The 13369-nt window shown below is 40.5% G+C and overlaps 1 long non-coding RNA gene across 1 annotated transcript; it reads left to right on the top strand.

Annotated features, from left to right (window-relative positions):
• The first annotated feature begins 4442 nt into the window (after nt 1-4442).
• LOC139541634 (uncharacterized) lies at nt 4443-6293 on the top strand. Its single transcript, XR_011668375.1, has 3 exons — nt 4443-4567; nt 6066-6190; nt 6281-6293. It is a non-coding gene; the product is annotated as an uncharacterized lncRNA (long non-coding RNA).
• The last annotated feature ends 7076 nt before the right edge of the window (nt 6294-13369 follow it).

Here is a 13369-nt window from a genome sequence, read left to right on the forward strand (position 1 = left end):
TGGAAAGAATCAGTGGCTAACTGCAAGCGTTGCAAAGCAATCACTAGCCCGCTATTCAGTGGAGTGGGTGTGTGGTCCAAGTTTGGGTTTAAGGGTCTCGCTTCCAAGCTTAAAAGGATAAACATTCAACACCATGGGCCAGAAAAGTTTGAATCCATTTGCCAAGCTGTCAATCCATCATGACTTCTGCCGCATTCAAAACAACTGGAAACTCGGAACTGGGAAATCTCAGACTTCAGTGAGTTCAACACAACTGGGAACTGAAAAACGAGCTCTGACTGTCGGGAGTCGGGAACTCAAGTCGGGAACTCAAGCCTCTTTCTAGAGTTCCGACCTGAAGATCACTGACGTCATGATTCAACCTTGTTGTTTTGAGAGTTCCCAGTTGTCTTGAAAGCACCATTAATCCAGAGAATGCCAGACATTGAATACAAAGTTTGATGACAAAATTTGCCCACGAATGACTGCCGGGCCACCTTCCTGTTCAAGTGAGCACAGCACAACAAGGTGAGTCCAAAAATGTCTTGTATGCTCCTGCATAAATTACTGTGGTGTACTTAAGTAAAAATACTTTAAAGTACTACTTAAGTAGCTTTTGGGTGTATTTGTACTTTACTATTTATATTTTAGACAACTTTTACTTTTACTTCACTACATTTCTAAAGAAAATAATGTACTTTGTACTCCATTCATTTTCCCTGACACCCAATGCTTAGCAGGACTGGAAAATTGTCCAATTCACACACTTATCAAGAGAATCCCTACTGCCATCCCTACTGCCTCTGATCTGGCGGACTCACAAAACACACATGGTTAGTTTATAAATGATGTCTGAGTGTTGTAGCGTGGCCCTGGCTATCTGTAAATTAAAAAAAACATTAAAATGATGCTGTCTGGTTTGCTTAATATGAGCAATTTGAAATTATTTATACTTTTACTTTTGATACTTAAGTATATTTAAAACCAAATAGTTTTATTCAAGTTGTATTTTACTGGGTGACTTTTACTTGAGTAATTTTCTACTAAGGTATCTTTACTTTTATGAAAATTGGGTACTTTTACCACCACTGATGATATAATATGCCAGGGAGATATGTATACTGTAGCTAAGTAATACTAACTGTATGATGTGTAGTAAGCTGTAAGTAGCCCGTGTGCCTCACTCTAATAATTTGGTCCCTTTCCCCCTACTAACTTAGCCTACTGTTCTGACTTGGTGGTGCACATGTAGCCTATAGCTTGTTTTAGAGAAATGTCATCATCGCATATTGTAAGAGCTTTCGTTGTCTGCTTATATGCCCCCTTTATTTATACAACGGTTCTGACTTGATGTACAGGGAGAATACTGTAAGAACGGCCTGTGTTCTGAATTCTGTCGCTGTACATTTCAAAAGTGCTGAACAAATACCTGTAGTTATATTGACTCCGTCCTAGCTCGCTTTTTCATGTCTTAATTGAAATTACGGATTGCCTCTTATCCGCTCGTCGTCCCCTTATACCATAGTTTGTCTCAATTGTCAGTAGAAATCACATTTGTTTAAGCAAGTCAGCCATATCAGCTATGTTTTTATAAAGGCAGTAAATGAGGCTGAATGAACTGTTTCGCTGCCAGACAAGGCTCCGCTGATAACCAGGTGTAGCAGTGGTAAGCTGTTGGGGCTCTGCTGTTGGGACAGCTTTATGTAGGCCTTAACAGTTTGTGGGCACCGTTTGTCACCGTTATAGTACAATTAATGTATTGTTTAGTATTGTGTTGTGAGTTTGCTCGACCAAGATTTACATGCTAAAATCGCCACTGATTACTGTCAATCTGAGTTAATACAGTACATGCATGTTTGTTCAGGTGTGTTACCTATTATTTCAATTCATGAACAATAGCTTGCGTGCCGGAGACATCGGACGCTCCATGGTTTCTGGGAAAATAAACATGCGTACTGTATTTAGAACTGGGTTGAGACAGATTCTGGCTCTGCTCTCTACATCCTGAGGTAGGGAAACCCCACATCCCACTGACCTGAGAGAGAGAGAGAGAGAGAGAGAGAGAGAGAGAGAGAGAGAGAGAGAGAGAGAGAGAGAGAGAGAGAGAGAGAGAGAGAGAGAGAGAGAGAGAGAGAGAGAGAGAGAGAGAGAGAGAGAGAGAGAGAGAGAGAGAGAGAGAGAGAGAGAGAGAGAGAGAGAGAGAGAGAGAGAGAGAGAGAGAGAGAGAGAGAGAGAGAGAGAGAGAGAGAGAGAGAGAGAGAGAGAGAGAGAGAGAGAGACAGAGAGATGTGTGTGTGTTTGCTGTGGAGAGGGTGTGGATTGTTTTCACATAGTAACAGACCTCCTGTCTCTCTTGGATTCATATTGTGGCCATATCCAGTTGTGAGCCACTTCCTACCAGTTATCTAAGCACTTGGCCTCCAAAGTGACGGTTTCCTCTTATTTTACCTGTTCCATTGATACTGACCTTCCTAAAATATATTCTTATTCATGAACGCTCTTCCTTTTAATTTTACTGAAATCTGTGTACAGGTGTAGTGCTATCTGTTACGCTGCTGAGGCCAATACTAATATCCCCAGAATTAGATTTTTAGGCATGATTAATATTAGGCATAGTAGTAATCCGGGTAGGCACTAGTCATTGGTCATAACTCTCTGGTCCATTTCATTACACATAAGTCATTCTGTACAGGGGAGTTTCGTTAAGAGCCCTGACACTCGGTCTGAACATTAACACCCATCGTGCGGTACGGTTTTAGAATCATTCATATCAGTGATAATTATTTTTCAAAAAACAAATGTTCCAATTGATACACATCTTTAATGGGTTTAGGGTTTGTGTTCCCACACGGCCATATCTCATTGTTACAGACGGAAGACTGAGGGACCACCGGTGGTAATTTTTATTTTATTTTTTAATTATACTTTTAAAAATTAATTATTATTTTTTTATTTTTTTATTAACAACAAATCAATACAGAAAGTACATAAGGAAACACAAGTATATATAGATTATATATAATGGACAATCGAGCTAGGGGGTACAATATCACATTACAATTACACAAGGACCTTAAGGGACATACATACACTTACAATTCTAACAGCTTTTTTGTTAGTAGAGTATTTAACCGTCTTAAAATACAGTTCAATTTCTTTTTGTAGGGTAAGAAAATGTGTTTTTTTGTTAGTAAAGTTAGTTTTCTTACATGAATACAATGCCAAAAAAGATGCAACACTGTTTCTGGGTGGTCATTACAAAAGGAGCAATTTGAGTTGATGTTTTCCTTAAACTTCTTCATATAGTGGTTGGCAGGATAATATTTATTAATAATTTTAAAGGAAACTTCCTTAATTTTGTTAACAAGTAGTTATGTGTGTGGCAACATCCAAACTTTTCCCCAACAGATATTATCAATAAATCCATTCCAATAAGGCATGACATAAGGTGATGCAACATCCTGCTGAAACAAGGTTCGTATCGCTCTGTTGTTGGATGGACCAAAAGAGAAACAAATCTTTCCTACTGATGAGTCAACAGGGTCAATAGAAGGTAGGCTCTGAGGGTCAGGTCTTGACACGTTCCTGAATAACAGAGCAACACCTGAGGGAATGGCATCTAAAACAATTGCAAAATCTTTAGGTGTTACAGGGACCTTGTAAAGTGATAAGAATTCCTTATAACTGAGTAAAAGACCCTCTGCATTTACCAGTTGGCTCACCAATAGGATATTATTTCGGAACCAATATTCTAAAAACAAAGAAGTATTTTTATACAATATATCCCAATTATTCCATATATAATATCTGTGTGGAGAAAAATTGTGTTTATAAATTAAGGACCATGACAAGAAAACCTGCCGATGAAAAGCATAAAGTTTCACTGGAAATTTGTCAATATTATAATTGCACAACAACATGAAGTTAAGGCCACCAAAAGTAGAGAAGACATGATGAGGAATAAAATTCCAGATAGAAGTGGGTCTTCTTAGGAATTGTTTTATCCAATTGATCTTAAAAGTATTATTTAAAGTAGTAAAGTCCAGAAAATTCAGTCCACCATTCTCATAAGTGTTCATTACAACAGTTTTCCTAATGTAATGGGTACGGTTTCTCCAAAGAAAGTTGAAAAGCATCTGGTCTATCTCCTTGCTTATTTTACCGTAAAGATATAAAGATAGAGCGCCATATGTTAGTCTAGAGATACCTTCAGCCTTGGTTATTAGGACTCTACCTTTTAAGGATAAGTCCCTCTGTAGCCATTGATTTAGCTTCTTCTGGGGTTTTTTAATAAGAGGGTTAAAATGTAGTAAGCCTTTAGACTTCTGATCCTTTGTAATGGTTATGCCTAAATATGTAAGTTCTTCTTTTACTGGAATACCATAACATGAAGGTGTCACACAATCTTTGACAGCCATGAGTTCACATTTATTAATGTTAAGGTATAGACCAGACGCTTTGGAAAAGGATTGACCACCGGTGGTAATTAGCATGCTCTGAACACCTGTGTGTCACTGAAAAATACTGTTGGCTGCAACAGTGATGAAGCTGGTTAAAACAGTGATAAAGCTGGTTAAAACTGTGTACAGTAAGTGTATATTTTGCATTATTTTGATGTGATATTAAAGTAAAGGGCTTTATGTTTCTAGAATCGTATCGCAATTGAGAATCGATTCACGTTTCGATGGAGTTTTTGGCTGTTTTGGCTGCCAGAGCCAGTCTACCTCTTAAAATAACATAAGGTTATTGAACTTTAAGGATTAACGGTAGGCTCCTTAAGAGTGCATCGTGGGCTAGGTAGGCACGTACTATTCTACCAAGCATTTATTCAAGCCATACTGAATGATTGCAAGGAAAGAAATGGATATGGTCAGATGTACTTAGCATACTACTCAAACGCTCTTTTTAAATGGTAGAACACGCCCTAAACCCGATAAGGCAGTCGTTTCATGAGCACTGTGCTGCAGGAATGGTGTGTGTCATAGGCAGAGCGGTTACAAGGTTGTGCGTACCGTGTACAGTGCGTATTTTCACAGTCGCAATGGCAGACGCTTTGGGTAAAGTCCCCGACGCTGAAGTCGATCCAGAGGGAACATTTAAGTATATTTTAGTGAGGATAAAAGTAAAAGATGGAACTGAATACAAAGATATAGTGAGAGGCACAAAGAGTGCTGGGCAGTATCACAGTAAGTTTGCCTTGTCTCTTTCGTGGCTGTGGTCAGACAGCATTTTTTTGAGGCGCCCATTGCCCACGTACACCAATCCTGCTGTACTAAATTTCTACCAGTGGCAAAATGTAGCCGACCTTGTTATAAATTGTTACTATGATATCTAACGCCATTTGCTAGTAAACCGAGGGCATGAAGCTCAATAACATAGTAGCTATTGAATGTGCCATTGCGCTATAAAGGCTACTGTCCGCAACTGCAGACAACCAAATACAGGATTTTGGAGCATTGTCAACATGCATATGCCTAAAGATAGCCACATAAGAGTTGATGTATTACATATACAAACAGAGCCGGGGGGGGGGGGCACTAAAGAGAAGAAATGTAAGTTTCTTCAGAGAGAATACATTTAAGTTTTAAAGTTAATTTCCTGCAATTCTACACATTTTGCCATGGGGTGTAGAGAAATTGTTGCAGTTTTAAAGCACATTTCCTGAAATTCTACACATTTTGCCTTGACTAATGCCATATTAATATGATATCTCATTGAAAGTGACTGATGAAATCAATAGGGGCCCCGTGGAGGTCAGGGCATGTGCCCTTCATGCCTGGTCAGCAATTCGGCCATGATTACTACTAGTTTAGATACCTGGCTAGACTAACTTACCAATGAAGAAAATGTTAGCTGACATGGGCTTATTGAGTGACTGTCAGTGACTAACATAAGAAAATATATGTAAGTCATTTTTTGGTCGGGCCTTAAATGACCGCTTATGCCCAGGGCCTGCCCTGGATACAAACATAGATGGACCCTAGGCTTGCATGAGGTGACTAATTGTGCAAAAATCACTCTAGGTTGTAACTGTAACATTGTATGCCTTGGCCTTCATACATCCCATCACTTTGACTGATTTTCAGATCATATATTTGAGAAGGTCACCCCACCAATAACGGCTTTGGGACTGGAGTGCAACTGTCTTGGAGGAGGGAAGATTGAGCACAACAGTAAAGACAAAAAACTGCGTGTTTTTGGAGAATCAACCGTAAGTGCATTTCAGTTCAATGTGCCAGTAAGGTCACCAAACAGAGGAGAGGAAAACAATTTCTAACCCCCCCCCCTCCATCTATTTCAGGGCTATGGCAAAGCAGATCATTCAGTGTCTGTGGAGAAGCTGAAGAGTGTCTTCAAAGACTACGAGATCACCTGGTCCGATGATAAAGAATAGATCACCTGGTCAGATGATAAAGAATAGATCACCTGGTCAGATGATAAAGAATCGATCACCTGGTCAGATGATAAAGAATAGGTCACCTGGTCCTGGTAAAGAATAGAGGGAAACTCCCTCTTTGTACATGTCTGCTAATATCTGTCATATGGCTATACGCAACTGTTAACAAAACAACACAGATGTCACTGCAATGATTCAAAATCATTAAAAATACGTTTTTTTCAGTTGCTTTATTTTGTACCAGTTTTGAAAATGTTTGATGATGCATAGTAGTGTGTATCTGCAACCAGCGCAGCGTTGAAATGAAAGTAAAGTAGGCCTTCTCCCAAAAATTGTCAGGAACATCAGTCATAATGGTTTTGGAGGCTGCGAGCCAAGCGTAAAGTCCATACAGGAAGTTTCTGTGTGATATGGGAGCACAAAAACATATCCTGTTGGCCTCAGGGAGAGTGTTAGTTTGGGGAACCCTAAATAGAGGCGAAGGACTGTTACTCAGATCCTGTCCAACAGCCAGTCTTGTTCCAGATCAATATTCAGAAAGTGTTCAGACCACATTACAGCCTTATTCTAAAATTTGATTAAATTGTTTTTTTGATATAAAATGATATATTTGCAAAGAAGAGTCTGAATACTTTCTGAATGCATTATACTGTACCTGTCTCTGTGTAATGTTCATGTGCTCTGAAATCACAGTCCAGGGCTTTCCAGTTTCCACTATTCTGTTTACCGTCATCTAGGACGAGTTATGTAAGGACAGGCCTAAGGGGTTTCCGGCTTTGAATCACACCAGTATCTTCAACAGCGGGCCTGTAGCAGTGGGCAGTCTCACTCTTAAGAACAGTGCCTGCCTAGCTTAGAATAATTTATATCCATTAAACTCAATGTATTTATTCCATTCAGCTATGAGCTACTATTAGTTGCAGTAAGTCAGGTGGTTTAGCACAACCCATTTGAATTATTCTGCCCTCCTGGACCAGAATTCCTTATCCCTAACTAGAGGTATGGATGGGAAGATGGAAACACACGGAGAGGTGTGTCCCTTAAACATTGACCTCCATTTAGCAGACTTTAACAGAAACGGACTGCATTTTTCTGAGGTTACCAGTGCCCATAAAAATCCACTTCCCTCCTGTTTCTGTCCAAAGTTACCTTCTCGTGAAGACAGCTTCCTGTGAACTGATAACAACCAATCCCTTTCTATTATCCGCTAAAAGGGAGGTGACAGGTCGGTTGGCACCGAGCAGGGTTCAGTCATGTTCGATTTCTCTATTTGGAAGGGCAAGATTTCATAACGGAAGGGGGGTTTGTCATATGACCATAAAAAGACGAGTCAAAAGCGATTGAAACAAAGGTTCCGTGTTTTACAGTATTATTATTACAATAAAACAATATTTTTTTTCTCCATCTTATGGTTTAGTCATAGTTCTATGAATGACTGTCTGGGAAAGTGGGAGAGCTTTCATTAAATAATACGTTTTATACTGTACAGCCAATGTGATGGTCTTATCAGGTGTATATTTTAATGTATTATTTAATGAAATCTGGTGGTTTAACACTCATAATGGATTGAGGGAAATGGATTGTTTATGTCTTTTATATGTGTTTTGTCTGTGTTAGTCAGTAGCTTGCACTACTTAATCACTTTTCTCCTACAGTGCATTTGGAAAGTATTCAGACCCTTCAGACCCCACTTTTTCCACATTTTATGTTACAGCCTTATTCTAAAGTGGATTCAATTGTTTTTCCCCCTCATCAAGCTACACACAATACCCCATAATGACAAAGAAGCAAAAACAGGTTTTTAGAAATTTTGGCATATTGATAAAAAATATAAAAACTTGAAATATCACATTTACATAAGTAATTCAGACCCTTTACTCAGTACTTTGTTGAAGCACCTTTGGCAGTGTCTACAGTCGTGGCCAAAGGTTTTGAGAATGACACAAATATGAATTTCCACAAAGTCTGCTGCTTCAGTGTCTTTAGATATTTTTGTCAGATGTTACTATGGAATACTGAAGTATAATTACAAGCATTTCATAAGTGTCAAAGGCTTTTATTGACAATTACATGAAGTTGATGCAAAGAGTCAATATTTGCAGTGTTGACCCTTCTTTTTCGAGACCTCTGCAATCCGCCCTGGCATGCTGTCAATTAACTTCTGGGCCACATCCTGACTGATGGCAGCCCATTTTTGCATAATCAATGCTTGGAGTTTGTCAGAATTTGTGATTTTTGTTTGTCCACCCGCCTCTTGAGGATCGACCACAAGTTCTCAATGGGATTACGGTCTGGGGAGTTTCCTGGCCATGGACCCAAAATATTGATGTTTTTTCCCCCGAGCCACTTAGTTATCACTTTTGCCTTATGGCAAGGTTGTCACGTCCTGACCATAGTTCTTATGTGTTTTGCTTGTTTAGTGTTGGTCAGGACGTGAGCTGGGTGGGAATTCTATGTTGTGTGTCTAGTTTGTCTGTTTCTGTGTTCAGCCTAATATGGTTCTCAATCAGAGGCAGCTGTCAATCGTTGTCCCTGACTGAGAATCATATATAGGTGGCTTGTTTTGTGTTGGGATTTTGTGGGTGGTTGTTTCCTGTCTTTGTGTTTTGTCTGCACCAGCTAGGACTGTATCGGTTTGCCACTTTTTGTTGTTTTGTATCGTGTTCACTGTTTATTTTGTCGTATTAAACATGTTGAGCACTGGCTACGCTGCGTGTTGGTCTGATCCCTGTTTCACCCCCTCTTCTAGTGAAGAGAGGGAAGGCTGCCGTTACAAAGGTGCTCCATCATGCTGGAAAAGGCATTGTTGGTCACCAAACTGTTCCTGGATGGTTGGGAGAAGTTGTTCTCGGAGGATGTGTTGGTACCAATTTTTATTCATGGATGAATGGTCTCAGGATGCTTTACTGTTGGCATGACACAGGACTGATGGTAGCACTCACCTTGTCTTCTCTGGACAAGCTTTTTTCCGGACGCCCCAAACAATGGAAAAGGGGATTCATCAGAGAAAATGACTTTACCCCAGTCCTCAGCAGTCCAATCCCTGTACCTTTTGCAGAATATCAGTCTGTCCCTGGTGTTTTTCCTGGAGAGAAGTGACTTCTTTGCTGCCCTTCTTGACACCAGGCCATCCTCCAAAAGTCTTCGCTTCACTGTGCGTGCAGATGCACTCACACCTGCCTGCTGCCATTCCTGAGCAAGCGCTGTACTGGTGGTGCCCCGATCCCGCAGCTGAATCAACTTTAGGAGACGATCCTGGCGCTTGCTGGACTTTCTTGGGCGCCCTGAAGCCTTCTTCACAACAATTGATCCGCTCTCCTTGAAGTTCTTGATGATCCGATAAATGGTTGATTTAGGTGCAATCTTACTGGCAGCAATATCCTTGCCTGTGATGCCCTTTATGTGCAAAGCAATGATGACGGCACGTGTTTCCTTGCAGGTAACCGTGTTTGACAGAGGAAGAACAATGATCCAAGCACCACCCTCCCTTTGAAGCATTCCAGTCTTGTATTCGAACTCAATCAACATGACAGACTGATCTCCAGCCTTGTCCTCGTCAACACTCACACCTGTGTTAACGAGAGAATCACTGACATGATGTCAGCTGGTCCTTTTGTGGCAGGGCTGAAATGCAGTGGAAATGTTTTTTATTTTTAAATTCAGTTCATCTGCATGGCAAAGAGGGACTTTTCAATTAATTACAATTCATCTGATCACTCTTCATATCATTCTGGAGTATATGCAAATTGCCATCATATAAACTGAGGCAGCAGACTTTGTGAAAATTAATATTTGTGTCATTCTCAAAACTTTTGGCCACGACTGTACAGCCTTGAGTCTTCTTGGGTATGGCGCTACAAACTTGGCACACCTGTATTTGGGGAGTTTCTTCCATTCTTCTCTGCAAATCCTCTCAAGCTCTGTCAGGTTGGATCAGTAGCATCGCTGCACAGCTATTTTCAGGTCTCTCCAGAAATGTTTTATTGGGTTCAAGTCTGGGCTCTTGGCTGTGTTCTTAGGGTCGTTGTCCTGTTGGAAGGTGAACCTTCGCCCCAGTCTGAGGTCCTGAGCGCTCTGGAGCACATTTTCATCAAGGATCTCTCTGTACTTTGCTCCGTTCATCTTTCCCTCGATCCTGACTAGTCTCCCAGTCCCTGCCGCTGGAAAACATCCCCACAGCATGATGCTGCCACCACCATACTTCACTGAAGGGATGGTGCCAGGTTTCCTTCAGACGTGACGCTTGGCATTCAGGCCAAAGAGTTTGGTTTCATCATACCAGAGAATCTTGTTTCTCATGGTCTGAGAGTCTTTAGGTGCCTTCTGGCAAAATCTAAGCAGGCTGTCATGCGCCTTTTACTGATAAGTGGGGCGGCAGGTAGCCTAGTGGTTAGAGCGTTGGACTAGTAACCGAAAGGTTGCAAGATTGAATCCCCGAGCTGACAAGGTAAAAATCTGTTGTTCTGCCCCTGAACAAGGCAGTTAACCCACTGTTCCTAGGCCGTCATTGAAAATAAGAATTTGTTCTGAACTGACTTGCCTAGTTAAATAAAGATCAAATAAAAAAATAAGTGGCTTCTGTCTAGCCACTACCATAAAGGCCTGATTGGTGGAGTGCTGCAGAGATGGATGTCCTTCTGGAAGGTTCTCCCATCTCCACAGAGGAACCATGGAGCTCTTTCAGAGTGACCATCGAGTTCTTGGTCACCTCCCTGATCAAGGCCCTTCACCCCGATTGCTCAGTTTGGCCGGGCGGCCAGCTCTAGGAAGAGTCTTGGTGGTTCCAAGCTTCTTCCATTTAAGAATGGAGGAGGCCACTATGTTATTGGGGACCTTCAATGCTGTCGAAATGTTTTGGTACCCTTCCCCAGATCTGTGCCTCGACACAATCCTGTCTCGGAGTTCTACAGACAATTCCTTCGATCTCATGGCTTGGTTTTTGCTCTGACAAGCTCTGTCAACTATGGGACCTTATACAGACAGGTGTGTGCCTTTCCAAATCCTGTCCAATCAATTGAATTTACCACAGGTGGACTCCAATCAAGTTGTAGAAACATCTCAAGGATGATCAATGGAAACATGATGCACCTGAGCTCAATTTCAAGTCTCATAGCAAAGGGTCTGAATACTTATATAAATAAGGTAATTCTGTTTTTAATTTTTAATAAATTAGCAAAAATGTCAGAACCTTTTTTCCCCTTGTCATTATGGGGTATTGTATGTAGATTGATGAGAAAAAAAACAATTTAATCAATTTTAGAAAAAGGCTGTAATGTAACAAAATGTGGAAAAAGTCAAGGGGTCTGAATACTTTCCGGATGCACTGTATATATCTTTTAAATCAAAAGGGAAACGCAACGGGATAGTATGGTATACAGCTCACAATATTGTGAATAAATGGAAATGTATTTTCTGCTGTTTGTTGTCAATAGGCCCTCCAGGACCCATATTGAGTCCCAAGAACAAGGTCCCTGCTGAGTCAGAGGCCACTTTTCCATTCTCGCTCTCTTCCTCAGACTAGAACATAACACATGTATCATGTCTTGTCACCAAAATGTCTCGTTTTTAGTCACACACAGCAATCCCGAAGGTCTTGTAACAGGAAATAATAAAATAGAATAGAATAGAAAAAGATGGATAAATCATTTAAACACCCTTGTTCAAAAATAATGGGGGGGGGGACATAACAATACATTAAGCACGGAAGACAAATTATAGATTTTGAATGACCAACAGGCCAAGCTAACTACTGTGGAAGCCATAGGATCATTGTAATACTTTTATTATATTAACAAGGCCCGTAAGTGCCTCTCAAATCTTTAGGAAAGGAGTGTGCAAGTTTATTGACTCCCGTTTCCTAAACAAGAAGTTCTAGTCCCTTCCTGCACTAAACACCTCAGATTTACTGGAACAAAGGAAAAGCCACAGGGAGGTGGTTTATCTTACTGCCAGATGTTATCATCAGAACAACTAGACCTACATGAAGTCATTACACTTCATAAAACATCGAATCAAGTCATGAAAATCAGTGCATCCCACTCAGCCATCAACAGCTAAAACATGTCATTATGACTTGGAAATGCAAGACGACAATTGAAGACATCGTGCTGAATATGACCTTGGAAATATCTTTGAAAAGTATATTGTATGGAAATATTTTAGGATTTAATGATTGATGTCTGTCTGTGCTTCCCCCTCTTTTTCTTTGCTAATTGAGGACATTACTTACCTGCTTACTGGAAACACTGCCCATGTAAAAACAGAGACAATTATATCTTCAATGGAATTCCTTCTATTGTTCTCTCCCCCATCCCTAGAGTAGTCATAGCCTCACTCTTCCACTCACTTTCGGGAAGATGAGATATAAAATATACTGTATTTGTCACTTCATTGAGGGCACAGAAATGTAATCTACATTCTGGAAATAGCTTTTATGTATTGCAATGCTTTGTAGTCAGTGCTTGACTTGGGACTGAAAAAGGTGCCAGTACTCATTCTGGGTGCTGTTACTGTTTATATTTAGGTGCAGGAGCTCCACAAAACTTCTGAGCTAATATTCTATAACAGGAACAGGTGCTCAGGCAGTAGAACATTTGAGGTTCCCGGCACTCTGCTCCGGTGAGCTCCTGCCCAAGTCAAGCACTGTATGTAGTAATGTGAAAAACAGATGTGGGAACTCTGCTCAGGCGTTTTCTTTTACGCCTGCTATGTAGGTTAGTAGTAATGCCAGTGGCGACCCATCATTCAGGGCAGGGGGGACAGAACCCTACCTGTTTTGAGCCCCACATGACAGTACCAGCCAAATGTTTGGGCACACCTACTCATTTAAGGGTTTTTCTTTATTTTGACTATTTTCTACATTGTAGAATAATAGTGAAGACATCAACACTATGAAATAACACATATGGAATCATGTAATAACCAAAAAAGTGTTAAACAAATCAAAATATATTTTAGATTGAGATTCTTCAAAGTAGCCACCCTTTGCCTTGA

Source organism: Salvelinus alpinus, chromosome 16 (genome assembly GCF_045679555.1).
Source record: "Salvelinus alpinus chromosome 16, SLU_Salpinus.1, whole genome shotgun sequence".
NCBI lineage: Eukaryota > Metazoa > Chordata > Actinopteri > Salmoniformes > Salmonidae > Salvelinus > Salvelinus alpinus.